Raw genomic sequence first — 16,566 nt, forward strand, 5'->3', positions numbered from 1 at the left:
GTGGACACACAGGATCAACTTGCGTAAATCAGAGGCTTGATGTTAACTTACGTGAAGTTGACTTAACTTTGTAGTGTAGACATGGCCTTAGTCTCAGTGTTCCGTGCTTCAGCTTTCTCACAAAAGCTGCTTATTTGATGTGCTGTTTTCCTGCTGCAGCACTATCCTGGAAACTCAGGGAAATTATGCTACAAAAATCACTGATATTCTTTGTTGCTTTGAGTGACCACATAAGCCCTGCTCTCATTTCACAATGAAGAGCTAAAAACAGTAAGCATTCGGCTTCAAAGGGAATAAGATATGTGAACACATTCATTTCCCATCACCAAGCTTAACCTGAAAACCCAGGGAGCATTTCCGAATCAACAGAATTGCACAATTGTATTTTTTCTCCTCAGCATTACAACCGTAAGTTCTATCATTTTCAAATGCACCCAAATATTCTGTACTTTTCCAGCACAGTACACTGGTTACAGTACCATTGTGAGTTTCTATTCTAAGTAACTACAGATTTTTCAGAAAAATGCAAGGACGCTGTACAAATTGGAGAATGTTTGAAAATAATGTGTATACTCAAAGCAGCTTGACAAAAAAAGAAAATCTTATTTAAAGAAATGTTTCACATCCTGGAAGAAAAGTGCTAAAGGATGACTTTTTGTTGGCTTCACGGGTGGAGGAAGGATGATTTCTTCAGGAGTTGTAAGCTTTTAACAAGCAGTGTTTCAATGTCTGTTATTTGATCAAGTATCTCATTGTCTAAATAAAACAGACACCATGTGAAATTCTTCCTTTTTGATGTATATTTTTCCTATATGGATTTCTTTTCCAGGATGCATTTGCAGTCTTGCCTTGAATATAAATATTGATTTTCCACTGTACTCAGGTGTTCTTCTTCAGTGCTCAACAGCATGCTAGGTGCCTGGCAGCACAGGGAAAGACACCATTATTATTTGCACGGCAGTAGCACCTAGAGGCCCTAAACAAGATTGGAAGCCTCTGTGCTAGTAAAAGCCCATCCTTGTCCCAAAATGTTTATGATTTGTACAGACATAGTGCATGTGCGTTGGGGTAATAGAGAGATGAAGTGACTTGTCCAGGTCATACAGAAGGCTGGTGAGATGACTGGGCTAGAATCCAGGTTTCCTGACTTTTTTACAGTTTAAGTCTAGTAAAAGTTCACTCTCTTGCACTCAAGTGGATGGTTCCATTTGTCACATTTCTGTTATTCTGATGGAACTCAGGTGTCAGCGTCAAGTAGTGGGATCATGGGCAGGGCCATGCAGTGAGAGACCATTTCTCAAGTAGCTAGGGCCAATGCCAAGGTGACTTTTGAATACCAGGATTGAGATCTTGAACTAGTCTCTATTCAGTGCTGAGGTGGTACAGAAAGAGGAACTCCACGGTGAAGAGCTCAGGACAAACTGTGTTGTTAAGCAGATGGGCTGCTGTGATTTGTCCCAATAGAAAGTTTTTTCCCCCCCAGAGCACCTGGCTACATTATTAAGTACCACGGGTAGCAATAACAATCACTGTGGCCAGATCAGAGACTGATAGGATGGTTACAGTCCACTGGCCAGCCACTGGTGTATATGAGCTTTTTGAGGGCTACTGGACAGCCATTAGCATTGAGGAGTCCAAAAGGACCCCAAGGCTATGTGCTGAGGTACTGATCCAAGCACACATCCTCTGGATACTGAGGAATGTTACAGAGAGGAAAAAATATTATTTGAAATGCCCCTGTCATAAATATAAAGGGAAGCGTAAACAATCTTTAAAATCCCTCCTGGCCAGAGGAAAAATCCTTTCACCTGTAAAGGGTTAAGAAACTAGGATAACCTCGCTGGCACCTGACCAAAATGACCAATGAGGAGACAAGATACTTTCAAAAGCTGGGAGGAGGGAGAAAAACAGAGGGTCTGTGTCTGTCTGTGCTTGTGCCGGGGACAGAACAGGAATGGAGTCTTAGAACTTAGTAAGTAATCTAGCTAGATATGCATTAGATTATGATTTCTTTAAATGGCTGAGAAATTAAGCTGTGCTGAATAGAATGGATATTCCTGTCTGTGTGTCTTTTTGTAACTTAAGGTTTTGCCTAAAGGGATTCTCTGTGTTTTGAATCTAATTACCCTCTAAGGTATTTACCATCCTGATTTTACAGAGGTGATTCTTTTTTACTTCTATTAAAATCCTTCTTTTCAGAAACTGAATGCTTTTTCATTGTTGTTAAGATCCAAGGGTTTGGGTCTGTGGTCACCTATGCAAACTGGTGACGATTTTTACCAAACCTTCCTCAGGAAGTGGGGTGCAAGGGTTGGGAGGATTTTGGGGGGTGGGGGAAGACGTTTCCAAACAATGCTTTCCTAATAAAAAAAATAAACCCAGATAAATGTTTGGTGGTGGCAGTGGAAGTCCAAGGGCAAAGGGTAAAATAGTTTGTACCTTGGGGAAGTTTTAACCTAAGCTGGTAAAAGTAAGCTTAGAAGGTTTTCATGCAGGTCCCCACATCTGTACCCTAGAGTTCAGAGTGGGGAAGGAACCTTGACACCCCCCTCCACCTTTCATACAAGCTTTTTTTCAGTCTTGCCTAGGTTTGGCATTAGCTCCCCATTATCCAGGTGTTGATTTTGACTAGACATTGAGAAAGCTGGGAAATGATGCTGTTTACATTTTATGTATGAGATGCAGAGCTGACAGGATGTCTGCCTATCGCTGTCATTCAGCACATGCTGTCTCACTCTCCCAATGGCTACATGTTGACTACAACAATTCAGGTGTAAGGAGACAGACAAATGCAGTTAATAAGCTGGTTCAGAGGAGAGAGAAGAAAGGCTGGGAGGGTGTTTGGCACATGGGAGGTTGTTTCTAAGAGCAAAATGAAAAAAAGTACAAAGCCAAAGGGAAAGGAGAGAGAGGAAAGGGAGAAAGAAACAAAAGGAGTGGAATTGTGTAGATTTGAGATCTGATCCTAAGCCTACTGAAGTCAATGGAAATCTCTCCATTATTGTTGTTACTTGAACATTTATAACATGGTCGTACCTAGAGGCCAATCAGGTTGAGGCTCCATTGCACTAGGTGCTGTACAAATATATAGCAAGTGACAGTCGTTGTCTCAAAGAGTTACAGTTAGAGTGGGAATAGTTTCCCTGTCCTACAAAATTTTAGAGAGATTTAAATTTTTTCCCATTCCACATTGGGACGGCTCCTTAGAACCGGCGACATGTCCCTGCTTCTCCTAGACGAAGGTGTGGTAGGTGGCTCTGCGTGCTACCCCCGCAGCTCCCATTGGCCAGGAATGGTGGCCAATGGGAGCTGTGGGGGCAGTGCCTGTGGGCAACGGCAGGGTGCAGAGCCGCTTAGCTGCACCTCTGCTTAGGAGCAGCAGGGACATGCTGCCACTTGTGGGGAGCCGTCCGAAGTGACTGTCGCTGGGATCCAGCACCCCACACCCCCTTCCCTGAGCCCCCTTCTGCACCCAAACTCCTTCCCAGAGCCCATGTCCTGCACTCCCTCCTGTGCCCCAACCCCCTGCCCCGAGCCCCCTCCTGCACCCAAACTCCCTTCTTCTTAGTTAACTGGAATTTTGACTTACTGGCACCCCTTTCCCCCAATATGCTGGATAACAAAGCTTTTACTGTAGTTTGTCCCCAATTCTTAGCTAGTTGGGAGCGGTCATTACCTTCCACCTATCAAGACTTCAGTGGCCTTTAGATCAGTTCCTTAAAGATGAAGGTCAGCACCATGAGCTCCATGTGGGAAGAAAGGGAAAGCCAAGAAAGGAATCTGAAGCATGAGATGATCGACCCAACAATAGGAGGTAATAAAGATATTAGCAGACTGACGGGGTCAGGGGACAATCGGATGTAGGGAGGACAGAGAAAAGGAGATTGCAGCCACTGTGACAAAAGCTGATCCAGATGGGAAAACCAGAGATTTGGCCCCAAGGATGAAGAGAAGGAAATGTTTACAAAATGCCTCTGTATTGATCTGTGCTCTCCCATGCCACTCATACTTTTACTGTTCTTGAAAATAGTAGTAGGACAACACATAAGTTAATCGAACAATACTGAAGCCAAAGCCAGATGATCAGTCTTCCCTTTACACAAGCTTCTTCTGTCTTCTCACAAAGTAATTTCTCTAGCGGGAATACAGTCCAGGAGGGGCTTCATTTTCCTCAGCCTTGCTCCAGTATAAATCAGGAGCAATGTCAACACAGGCAGTGGAGTTACACTGGTTTAATGGAGATCAGAACGAGCTCCAAGGGGATTCAATTCCAGAGACTGAGAGAAAGCCCTTCCCAGCCATTCTTAAAAAGCTACTGCATTACAGGGTATGCATGTCGACAAGATGGTTCTTCTGGGCTTGATGCCTCAAGATCCTGGCCACTCTAGCACCAATCCAACAAAGCCCTTAAGTACATGTGTACTCACATTGACTTCAGAGGGACTAATTATGCACACTTGTTAAAGTGCTTTGCTGGATCAGGGCCGGAGTGCCATTGTCTCCTCACTCTGCACTTGTGGCCTCTTCTGTCACCACATACTGACTCTAGACAGTTGGGGCTTCCAAAGTGCTATTGTAATTCAATAAAAAAGCCCCAATAATTATCACTTCCGAGCACAGATCGAACAGTCAGATTATTTGCTTTATGGGAGAGGAATATTTGTATATTTTTGAAAGTTTGGATTATTACACAGCTTTTGTTCATCTAGCCCAACTCCTGATTTGTGCATCCTTTCTGCAGCAACCTAACTCAGTAGCATGTTCAATTTTGGGAGTAGCAAAGTACCAGTTTTGTGGGTCCATCTGAGGTGTGTCTAACTTGTAAAATTTCAGTGAAAGAACCACCCAGCAGAATGAGGCCTGGAATCTTTTATAGGGCTCACTGTAACTGCTGGAAATGGCCACCTTGATTATCACTACAAAAGGTGTTTTTTTTTTCCTCTCCTGCTGGTAATAGCTCACCTTACCTGATCACTATTGTTACAGTGTATATGGTAACACCCATTGTTTCATGTTCTCTGTGTATATAAAATCTCCCCACTGTATTTTCTACTGCATGCATCTGATGAAGTGAGCTATAGCTCACGAAAGCTTGTGCTCAAATAAATTTCTTAGTCTCTAAGGTGCCGCAAGTCCTCCTTTTCTTTTTTCAAGATTTCACTGTAATACTTAGGGAAAATGTTATTTATAACAGCACAGCCAGACTGCAAACAGATGCTGGTAGAAAGTTAATCTATTACTAAACTAATTTGCCTTTTTTCCTGTCCACAAGACTGTAGAACATAAATCAAATGGGTTTAATAAAAATTAAGTTTGCCGAAAGGACTCAGCACTCCAACACAAGTTTGCCATTGACAGAAATATGGGCACCTGCAGGGCTGCTGCTCTGTTTTCCCAGCCCAGGAAGGACTATTACTCCTATGAAACAATCGGTTCTAGCCCATCTTTTAAGGTACAAAGTAACACGAAGAAAGTTATTCACCTGACCAAACAGGCTGCAGGGGTCCAGAGTTCATTCTGCTTGCCTCTCTTCCGCTCTCCTGCACTCCAGGCCCTGCCATGGGAGGTCACCTGCTTCCCGCTATGCTTTGCTTCAGGTGAGTCCTCTCAGCCTTTTACCAGAAACCCCTGACTGATTTGCAGCTTTGTCTGATAATCGAACAGGGCTGGCTGGCCCCAGACTCTACAAAGGGGCAGACCATGCTGTTACAGAACCTCTGGTTACTACTGTAGTTGACTAAAGACCCCAATCCTGTGAGATGCTAAGTAAAGTTCAATCTATACTTTACAAGGGGTGTTTTTTAACTTTCAGAGGCCTGATTCAGCTGACACTTAAGCACTTGCCTAACTTAGGCCTACGTTTAAATTGTATTGCTTTTCAGAAGCGGGCCCAAAGCAGCAGCTGGGGAGGACACTAAGTTTTGTAGCTAGATAATATTTTATCATTATCAATACAGCCTCTTAATTAAACTTTCCAAATGCATTTATTCAGTTCTTTGGCATGTGCTAAGGATCGCTGCTTATACATTTTGTAAAGCAGCATGGACTTCAGTAGCATAATTAAGGTCACAACACTGTTTTAGAGTAGAGGCCGTGTTAGTCTGTATCCGCAAAAAGAAAGGAATGCTTGTCGCACCTTAGAGACTAACCAATTTGAGCATAAGCTTTCGTGAGCTACAGCTGTTTTAGTTATTTATTTGTAAGCTATTTTGTCCTAATAGTCCCTTTTAGATCTGGAATCTCATTTTTAATTGGATTCCTGGGAATTTATACTGGGATTTTGAAGGATAGTCCTGTGTCTCTAAGTAGCAATTCTTCTGGGGTGGAGAAAAAAAGATGGCCATTGAAAATTTTCTGGCTAAAAATAGGACAAAAGCTTATTCTGACAAGTAAAGAGATTTTAAAGATCACATGAACTGGCAGGAAGGTTTTTTCATTGTAATGAAGTGATGACCATGGGCCAAACTCATTATTTCTGTATTTCCTACCAGCTTGCACAGAAGAGGGAGGGAAGCTAAAATGGGAAAGCCCTTCCCCTATTCCTGCTTGCCAAGCAGTGGAAGAAAAGAAGGCAGCTCCCTGCAACCTTTGTTTGCTCCCAGAGCTCAGACAGTGGCATCATTATGAAATAGCTGTGAGCTGGAAGACTGCTTTGGATGCCGGCATCTTTCTAGTATTCCCACATCCTGCATAGCCAGTACAGACTCTGCTTTAAACTGGAGCAGGGTTTTCCCAGCCAATCATGGACATGTTTGGCCCCTTTAAAGCTAAATCACCATGGAACCAGTAACCTGGCATGGTGTAAGCATCTCTCATTTGCACCCAAATACCCAAAATACTTCTCCAGGTTTTGTTGTTGTTGTTGTTTTGTTTTTGTATGATGGAAGTGCTTGAATTCTGGGAACAAAACTAAAAGGTTTCCGCATTGACTGGCTTTTTTCTACACTGTGCTTTCAGGAACAACAAACGCAGCCTGCAGAATGTTGTTTGTCTTCTGCTCAGCTGGAGACAGTAAGATTCTGCTTCTTACATAGAGGTCACCCAGTGCAGAAATATTTTAGGCACTATTGATTATGGTAATAATGAGCAGCTATGGGGATCTCTGAAATCTGAGAGAGATCATTACGTTTTCAAAACAGAGATTTCTCATACTGCTATCGATTACTGCCATTTATCAACTAACCATCTAAAAATCAAAATCCATGTAAACTGCATAGTATTTTAGGAGTGAAAACAATAATACAAGTTCCCCTTCTCTTTAGAAATCTGGGGTTTTATTTTTATCATGTAACAAGCCCGGAAAGTCTTATGTTCCTGTTTAAAATACAAAATAAGCCAAATTGGAACCATTTGTAATCAGGATTTTATCTGAGCAACACTTTCCCTATCACCCAGTGCCTTTAAGATTTTGTTCCATTATTCTACTGCAATAATAACAAAGAAACTAAACTGCTTGCATCAACAATAATGCAACCAATTTTCAAGGCTTGCATGTCAAAAATCCATTATTGCAGACATGATTACCTGGAACTAGTGATAACAAATTGTCACAAATTACATTTTTTTTTCCTGGGGGGAGGGGAGAGGAGAGTAATATCTTCATCATTTCGAATATATCACGTTTTATACAAGCAGCAGATGTTAATAGGAAAAGACAGAACATCTCAATTTTCTCACTGTTAACTCAGCTTACTGAGCCAACTTCACAATTCTCACATTCCTTAGTCCTAAGAGAAAATGCTAATTTAGATTGTTAAAAATGACACGGGTTAGGGTATAAAGGGTAATTAGCATAAGATCCTGCACAAAGTGTTTTTAGCACCATTAATCAACACCCACCTATGCATACATTTTTTTAGTCAGAAGTGCTGAAAACCCCCCCAAATATTCTGCTCTAGTTAAGTAATAAAAATGCAGAATTCGTCTTCAAAATAGGATTGGGAGCATTTTTCAGTAAAAGTAACTAATGTGCAGTTAAAGTAGAACTTTTATTTTACACAAGAGAAATATTAAAACTGCATATCGGTATTTTTGTATGCGAATGCTTTTCTGACATTGAAGATTCTTGTGGGCTAAAGTTCAGGAACACTGTCAAAATGCATTTAACATTTTTTGGATTTGCATTTTTTAAAACCAATTTTTTTATTTATATTGATATATTATTGGGTTTTATACAAAAAAAATCACTCAGATTTGCACTCCATTTAATTACACGCACTTCAGCTGAGTTACATTTTCATTAGTAAAGCACAACTTGATTTTATTTTTAAATATGACTTGAGATGACAAAACCCAATTTGAATTCCCAAGCTATTATTTGGAAGTCGATCCCACACAAAGTCTACATTACACTTAAAATAAATTATTATAAATGTATCTGATGCAAAAAGAATGAGCATTTGAACTATTGGAATGTGTTCCTAAAACCAACAGAAAAAATTAGAGAAGGTATTCTGGGATCTGAAAAATGTTTTAAAAGATAGTGCTATGCTGGTACAATTTGCCTTGTTTGATTATTAAATCAATATGCATAAAACCTACATTTGACAAGCATAGAAATAAAATTTCCAGCTGCCAAGGACAAAGTTCTAGGCATTTTAATGCTAAAGCAGGCCAGTCAAGTAATTATTGTCACTAATTGGCACTTCTACAAGATGTAACAATTTTTACAGTATCTGCAGCCAAGTGGCACTTAAAAAGGTGAGAAATTATTTCTTGCCTTTGGGGAAATAAAAACAACCAAGTACATTTCCAGTCTGAGCAATATATATGAGAATGGCGACTGAACACTTTAAAGCTTGAATCCAGCAAATCACTTAAGTACATGCTGAATTCTAAGCATGTGAGTACTAATAGTTGCAGAGTTTCAGAGGAACAGCCGTGTTAGTCTGTATTCGCAAAAAGAAAAGGAGTACTTGTGGCACCTTAGAGACTAACCAATTTATTTGAGCATGAGCTTTCGTGAGCTACAGCTCACTGGGACTGTTCTTGTGTCTACGTGCTTAAGTGTTTTCACTGGATCGAGGCCTCAGCAAAGGATAAACATATCGCTACCAGTGACTGTGTGAAAACTGGGCCAGATTCTGACCGCAGGACATGTGCTGCTTTGCTTTTGGAAAGTAGAATCCAATCCACAAAATTGAAGAGTCGCTTTAGTAGGTATTACTGGAAACCAAGTTCTACCGAACCTGCTGTGGAACTGGGTATTTACTCTGCTAGTGCTAACACTAAGTAAGATTTAGAGCTTGTATGACCAGGTCCTCAACTGATGACCTGGCCCACAGAGTGCTTTTCATCCATAGACATCTCCAAACAGTTTACAAGGGTGGGTAAGCATCATCATCATCCTATTGTACAGAGGTGGGAAACTGAAGCACTGAGAGAAGTTACTTGCCCGCAATCACCTTTAGAGCAGGGCTGTCTCCAGTAACAAACAGACCATCCTTCATGTCATTAAAAAAGAATACCCTTTTACCCATTTCATTTCTGAGTTCCAGTGATTGCAATTTGCTTACTAATTCTGGACAGATGGTTAGAAAGAAAAAAAGTGACAGACAAATCAGCATACAGATCCTGAGAAGTCCACCCAAATTTGGCGTCTCCTTTGCAACACTGGTGGTGGCGAGAGAACCTGCTCCCATTTTGAAGCCTGCATTTTCTCATCAAAATTGTGTATGCTCAGTCATTCAGGCTCCTCCTTTTTGAGAGAAAATGGGCAGGTAACATATCAGCTGATGTTATGTTCCTGGTGTCAAACTGAGAAATAGATTTAAAAAAAAATACACTTGCTGGAAGGTTGCAAAGTAACCCTACCTTTCTGACAATTCAAAATGATAACACGAGAGAAAACAGGCTGCTCCCTCAGGTAGCAAGGCACAATTCACCCAACCTTGCTTTAAGCTGGCTCTTTGCACACTGACTCTGCTCCCAGACTTCGCTGCAGAATGCCCTGACCTGCTATCTACCCCCTACCCCCTGTTACCACCGCTCTTAAAGTGATAGCTTGCAGTTAAAACACAAAATTCTCAGTCCACCACACAATGGGGCACTGAAGGAAGGCCAGGTTTACTATAAATAGACAATAACACAACCAGTATCTTCTGTCATAACAAAATATGTTCTTTACACCATCACTTCCAAAACGGATAGATAGTCAGTTGTCAGACACTGATATTTTGCATGCACTCTCACCACTCAACCAAAGCTCCAGAGGTCCTCGCCCAAATCCAGAAATGTTTCTTTCTTAAAATCAAATCTCTGCTTCAAAAGCTCATTTATCCACATGGAATTATATCTGCTACATGATTGAATTCTTAATTATAAAGTAGCAATTACTGGCTACAGCATTCACAATAACATCAGGGAGGATATTGTCCTCTAGTGTGCCCAATGGACCATGCTGAAAAGAACAAATTCCCACTCCTGGAACTTTTTATGTATAGGACCAAAAAGAGTCAGTGCAAAAAAAAAAAAAGAATAATAAGCTATTTCTCATATCAAACCTGTTAACACAATAAAATGGGACTAAAGAAAGCAAATCCTAGATATCAGATAGGCACCTTGCATCAGGTATTAGGCTAGCTTACCTGTGGTGGTTAAAAGAGAGTTCACTCTCCCTGCACATTCAACTCTTGTCTGCTGCTGAGACTGGCAACTGGTGTTAATTATGGTATACTGAGGAGGGTGGATGCGGTGTTACACAGACATTTGTCCCCTGGGACACAGTCCAGCAGCTCATTTCATACAAGATACCAAACCGCAGCTGAGTAACAATCCTCTGGATGGCCCCTGGTTTGAGTTTAAAACTCTATGCTCGCAGAAGGGAAAAACTTTCTTTTACGACCAAGACAGCTCAGTGGAGATGACAATTTGTGACAAAGCACTCAAGTACCTTGGGAAACTGTCAAGGGGAAGAGCTGAGAAAGAAAAAAAAGAAAAGAAAAGGGAAATCAGCTGTTGCCACCAGCTAATTAAACAACATAAGCACAAACCTCTTAAAACACAAAAATCCAATTCTGTTCTTAAAAAAGGTAAATTTTATTTTAAAAAAAGAAAGAAAATACATCTGGGAACTCAGGCTATTGCTAGATTTTAAAAGAGCAACTACAAGGACTAAGCACCAAGAATAGCTTTCTTGAGGTCCAGTTTAAAGGTTACAAGCAAAACAAAAGCATCTGGGGTTAGCACAGAGGAATCCACAAGACAAAGAAATAAAAGGGATAAACCTAACTGCATCTTCCTAGACATTTCCTGATCTACTTACACATCTGGGGTTTTAAATGAGTAGTTTATAGTTATGATGCTGATGATTTTTTCATACCTGGCCCAAGCATCTTACAGCATAGCTTCTGCCCTGTCCGCCTCTCCCCTGGAGAGCAACAGACAGACAAAAGCCGAGGTTTTTTTTTTTTTTTTTTTTAAGTTCTAGCCTCCCATTGGCTCTTTTGGCCAGGTGCCCACTCACCTCCTTTTACCTATGCATAGCAGTGACACTTTTTAACCCTTTACAGGTAGAGCAAATAGAGAACAGCTACTAAGAGGGATTGTATAGTCACTGGCTGGCTGTCCATAAAAGGGAGATTGCCCCCCCCACCCCGCTTCATTTATCACAGGGCTAGTTACCAAGTAAAGTCTTGGCTTAGTCTGGTTGTTAATGCTGACAATCCTGTTCCATGTTTCAGAGTAGCAGCCGTGTTAGTCTGTATTCGCAAAAAGAAAAGGAGTACTTGTGGCACCTTAGAGACTAACCAATTTATTTGAGCATGTTACCTTTCCCAGATCCAAAGAAGAGCTCTTTGTAGCTTGAAAGCTTCTCTCTCTCACCCACCTGGGCTGTTTATCGTTGTTCTGGCTCCTTTCTCCTCCAGTTTGAGGAGGACACTCTCAATAAAGGGAGTTTAATCTTTATTTAAATATCTTGAGCACCAATATGATACTTACAAGCCAACCCAGCTTTCAGGCCCTGTGGCCCCATGTGGCCAATTGGACAGCTTTTAATCTCTTACCAGCATTCAATGAAGGTGTATGCAGAGCAGGAGACTAGAACTCACAGCAATGTCGCATGGTTATTCTGTTTTGGACTGTGCACAGCTTGCTGGCCCCATTAAATGTTTCTATAAATTAATTCACTCCTTGTTGGGAGCAGGAGAGAAATCTGTTCTAAATTAAAATCTCAACTTCACAGGAGCTCAAATGAGGGGACAATGGTAGGTTGTTGTATCAAGACTGGGGGTTACCCACTGACACTCAGGGAGGTCTAAGGGGGAAAGGCTTGAAGATATGAGTGGGAGAATGAAACAAACAAGGTGTCATGGTTGGCAATTTGCATTAAGCTAAGTGGAGGTAGTATTGTCATGATATAATTCACCTCCCCACGAACACCTCATTCTTTCAATGAAGAACAAACTGAGACTGTGATCAGGCAAAGAGATCCCCATAGGCAGACATTCACACCTGTGCAAACCCTAATAAAGAGCCCCAAATGGCTGCTGTATCCAGACTTTCTTCGGTTCTTCTATATCAGGTCCTTATCTTGCAAAAGCCCATATGGCTCTCTTTGCTTCTAGGCCAACGAGCTGTTTGCTGATACCCATGAACATCCTCCCATATGTGCTGTAGTGTGAGAGTAAAGTTTATGGTCTCAAAAAAAATCACAATAAATCTATTTATGCTTGCTGAAATATTTAGAACATTAAACTTTAAGAGTCTACCTGCTCTTATTAGAGGACTCTATCATGGGGCTAATTTCCTATTCCTTGTACTCCAAAGCATCTCGTAAAAAGTTCCATCTCCATATAAAGGTTAATGCTCAAGCTTCCCAAAGTAGTTCTATAATGATGTTTGACTTGGATTTCTCAATTAAATGCTAATTTAAACAAATGTAAAAATAACCCTCTCACATTTTTTTCTTGATAAACAAGAGGTACCCTGCTCCTGAGCTGTCAATTTTAGAACTCCACCGATGAGCTAATTTCTCTGATGTGTAGGTTTGGGGTTTGTCTCCGTAAAGAAAGCGTAGAACGATAACCTGGTTGTACTCCACCATATGTTCAGCCTCATGCAAAAGTCAAATCAACTGCCTTTTTCTAAATTATTTCTTCCCTTGATATATGGACCTTATTTATAACCTCCCTTTGTGCAACCATAATGCCATCACAGAGGGCTTAGGTTCTGAAAATCGTAGCAACTGCCTGAAAATTGATTTGATGTTTTTTGCCCATCCCTCCCTCAGGTCCCGCAAGACATTTTAATATGAGCCATGACATTATGATGGATGAAATCTGGCATTTTACTGTAGCAGTGCAACTCCCATGTGGAAAATAACAGCTTGTTCAAAGCCCATCTTCCAGCCAGATTTAGGATATACAGTAAGCCACAGCCTCAATCCCTGCCCCCCGCCTTCTCTCCAGTCTCACAGTATCCTCCTCAAACAGCTTCATTTCATAACTCGAACTGCCTAAGTACCAGGTTCTTACTAATCCTTACCACTGAGTGAAGTCAGCTCAAAGCACACAAGTTACACTCACACACAAAACTCCCTGTTAAATCACATAAGGAACTAATTTGCAGGTAATTTGAACAGAAAAAAGTTTAACGTTTGAAATTCACTGCCAATGACTGTGCGAATACACAGTGTTGCCTCTGACATCAAACTTCTATTGAAGTTTAAAGCATCCCATTATAGTGTTAAACACATTCACATAATCTTTTATGTATTTATAAAATAAAATCCCATTTGGATGACCTGAGCTTTATAAATGGAAGGAGCCTCCTTTCCTATTGGCAAAAAAAAAAAATCTATGGATATTGGGGGTGGTGGTGAGTATTTTCAAAAGACTATGGTAGGAGCTAGGATCTGTAGACTCTTTAATATGTATTTGCATGAGTATTTGTAACACTTTTGGTTTCCACAACCATTCTTGTGAATAAAGTTGAGCTCCTGTGAATGTTGGAACCTAAGTGAATCAAAGGGTCAAAACAATGAGGTGTTTCTCTCTCCCCATACTTGTTTGTTTTATTCATCCAACTCTCATCCGCATAGAGCAAATGGAACTTTGGTTCTAAGGTTTCAAATGAAAAAGGGTGTATGCGCAACTTCCTCCCCCACTTCATGGAATTCAATGTATCTGCAGTAGCTCAGAAAGATAAACTGAGTCAAGCTTGCGAGGGTTGGACTGGTAGGGAATCTGCACATGGCATTCTTGATTCTTAAATCATTCCTCCATCATCAATGACTGCAATGAATTATTTTGATTATTAATAAAAATGTGATCACACCATGGGCTAGACTGTGACATTAGGAACAGTCCGGAAAAAGGGATGGTGTACTAGCAGGAACACCCCAGGAATAGCTCCAGAAGACATTCTAGCTAGGGTCGTTATATAGGCCCCATTACTGTGGTATCTGAGCCCCTCACAACACCCCTGGGAAGTAGTAAAGTATTATCCCCTATTTACAGTTGGGAATTGAGGCATCAAAGGGCCAGATTTTCAAAGGTATTTAGGCACCTGAAGATGCAGATAGGCACCTAGTGGGATTCATATGAGCTCCTGAGCAGGTAAGTTGCATATGTCCTATTGATATTTATGGGAGTTATGTGCTAGGTGCTTTTAAAAATCCCAGTAGGTGGCTTTCTGCATCTTTAGGTACCTAAGTACCCTTAAAAATCTGGCCCTAAGAGACTTGCTTATGGTCACACTGGAAGTCTGTGGAGAAGCAGGCAACTGAACCAATTTCCAAGGCCAGCCCACCAACCTTCGGACCATTCTAATGCCCCACTGAGTCACAATCCCTTCCCTACTTCCTCCTTGCTCTCAGGGAGGTGGAGGATCATTTTCGGCTGATTTGTACCGAAGGTAAAATAATGCCACCCTTTTCCCTGCACTAGTTTTGCTACTCTGGTGAGTGAATTGGGAAGGGGCCATTCCCTGCCCCTGTCTAAACATCTGTTCCAGAGAAGGAGTATGCAGGGGCCCATGGCCAATCTCTTTTAAAAGTGGGATGGCTATCCTCGCCTACTTTTGACCTACCTTAAGGGCAAGCAATGGGGGAAGGGAGGCGAGGGGGCAGAGAAGAGCGAGTGGGAGGTGGGGCTTCGGGGAAGAGGTGGAGTGACGGCAGTGGCTTGCGGGAAGAGGTGTTCAAGGGTGGGGCCTCAGGGGAAGAGGCGGAGTAGGGCAAGGCCATGGTTCGGGTGCTGGTGCCTCCTCCCCACTTCAAGGGAGCTTCCTGGACTCCTGAATCAGGGCCCTATATGACTTGACCCAAAGTCTGAATACACTGAACTGGAGAAATAGCCAATTTTATTCCCTTGCTTGAGCATGGTGAGAACCTTGCCCTGAATTTCATACATGGAAAGAAATTGAAACAAATGGCTTTAGAAATAAAAGCTTAGAGTTTGAGCTAATCTAGTCAAACCCTTAACTGTGAGAACAAACACACAAAAGTGTTTTCCATTTGTGTTGTATGTTTAGGGTAAACCCAGTCAGTCACTTACCAGACAGCCCAATTGAACCAAACTTATTTAGTTTAATATATTTAATTTAGCAATGGTAAGGATTATACATGACCATCAGATCTTCATGGCTTTATAGCTTTTGTCACCAGCGAATGGAGCTATTTCTAGTCTCCTCTCCCTTCTCAATGCATATAAAACAAATGAGTTCACCATCCTAGATTACCTTGACAGCGAATGGAGATACCTGTAAATCCTGTGCAACATCACTACAAATATTTGTTAATGGCTGACTTTGACAGTCAACACCTGAAAAACTGTCACTATTTATTTCAGTCCAGTTTAGTTTGAGGTTTTTTGTGCTGTCCATCAGCTCATTTCAGCGTAGCTGTTTCATCCTGTTCATTTTTGTAACTACCTCCTTCGAATTCCTTTGACAACCTGAGAAAGTCTTGCAGCTGAACACAATATTAATTACATTTCAAAGCAAACCTTTTATTCATTTGGGGACAATCTGTGAAACAGAAATCTGTGACTGAACCTGCTGCCAAGCCAATTACTGCAAAATAACTCAAATATGTCTCAACAGATTGCAGTTTTTCCTATTGTTAGATTGTTTATTTTTTGGCTCAGAAGGTTACATTCACTTAATTTAGACATATACAGATATAGAATACTTAAGTACAACTGTATATAGGTATATATAGATAATACACCTTAAAATGTAAGAGTCAAACTTTGTAGCTAACAATTTATTCTGTTAATCTAATCGGTTTTCTTTTTTGGAATCATCTATAAACAGACTTTGATCATTATAGTTTCATAGGTTTTAAAGCTACAAGGAACCATTATGATCATCTATTTTAATGGTTCGACCTTTTGAGGCTCAGGACCCATTTGTAAACCTTGATGACCTGTCACAACTCAATAAATAGCTTTAATGCAAAAAACCCAAACAAAAAACAACCACATTTGGCTTACGAAATATTTCTTGCCCACAATATATAATATACATATTAACATAACAAGTACTACATAAGTACACTGCATACCATAACGGCAGTTCCTAAGACTCCTAGCCCATGAGGCTGGAAAGGCTTGGCTCCCCGCA

At 41.0% G+C, this 16,566-nt stretch overlaps 1 long non-coding RNA gene across 1 annotated transcript in view; it reads left to right on the forward strand.

The window, feature by feature from the left end:
• The first annotated feature begins 5,371 nt into the window (after nucleotides 1–5,371).
• LOC140906945 (uncharacterized) overlaps nucleotides 5,372–16,566 on the forward strand; it is a 68,210-nt gene continuing 57,015 nt past the window's right edge. The window contains exon 1 of the long non-coding RNA XR_012157310.1: nucleotides 5,372–5,597. This is a non-coding gene — a long non-coding RNA (uncharacterized lncRNA). The remainder of the gene's footprint in view (nucleotides 5,598–16,566) is intronic.

The sequence above is a fragment of the Lepidochelys kempii genome, chromosome 1 (genome assembly GCF_965140265.1).
Source record: "Lepidochelys kempii isolate rLepKem1 chromosome 1, rLepKem1.hap2, whole genome shotgun sequence".
NCBI lineage: Eukaryota > Metazoa > Chordata > Testudines > Cheloniidae > Lepidochelys > Lepidochelys kempii.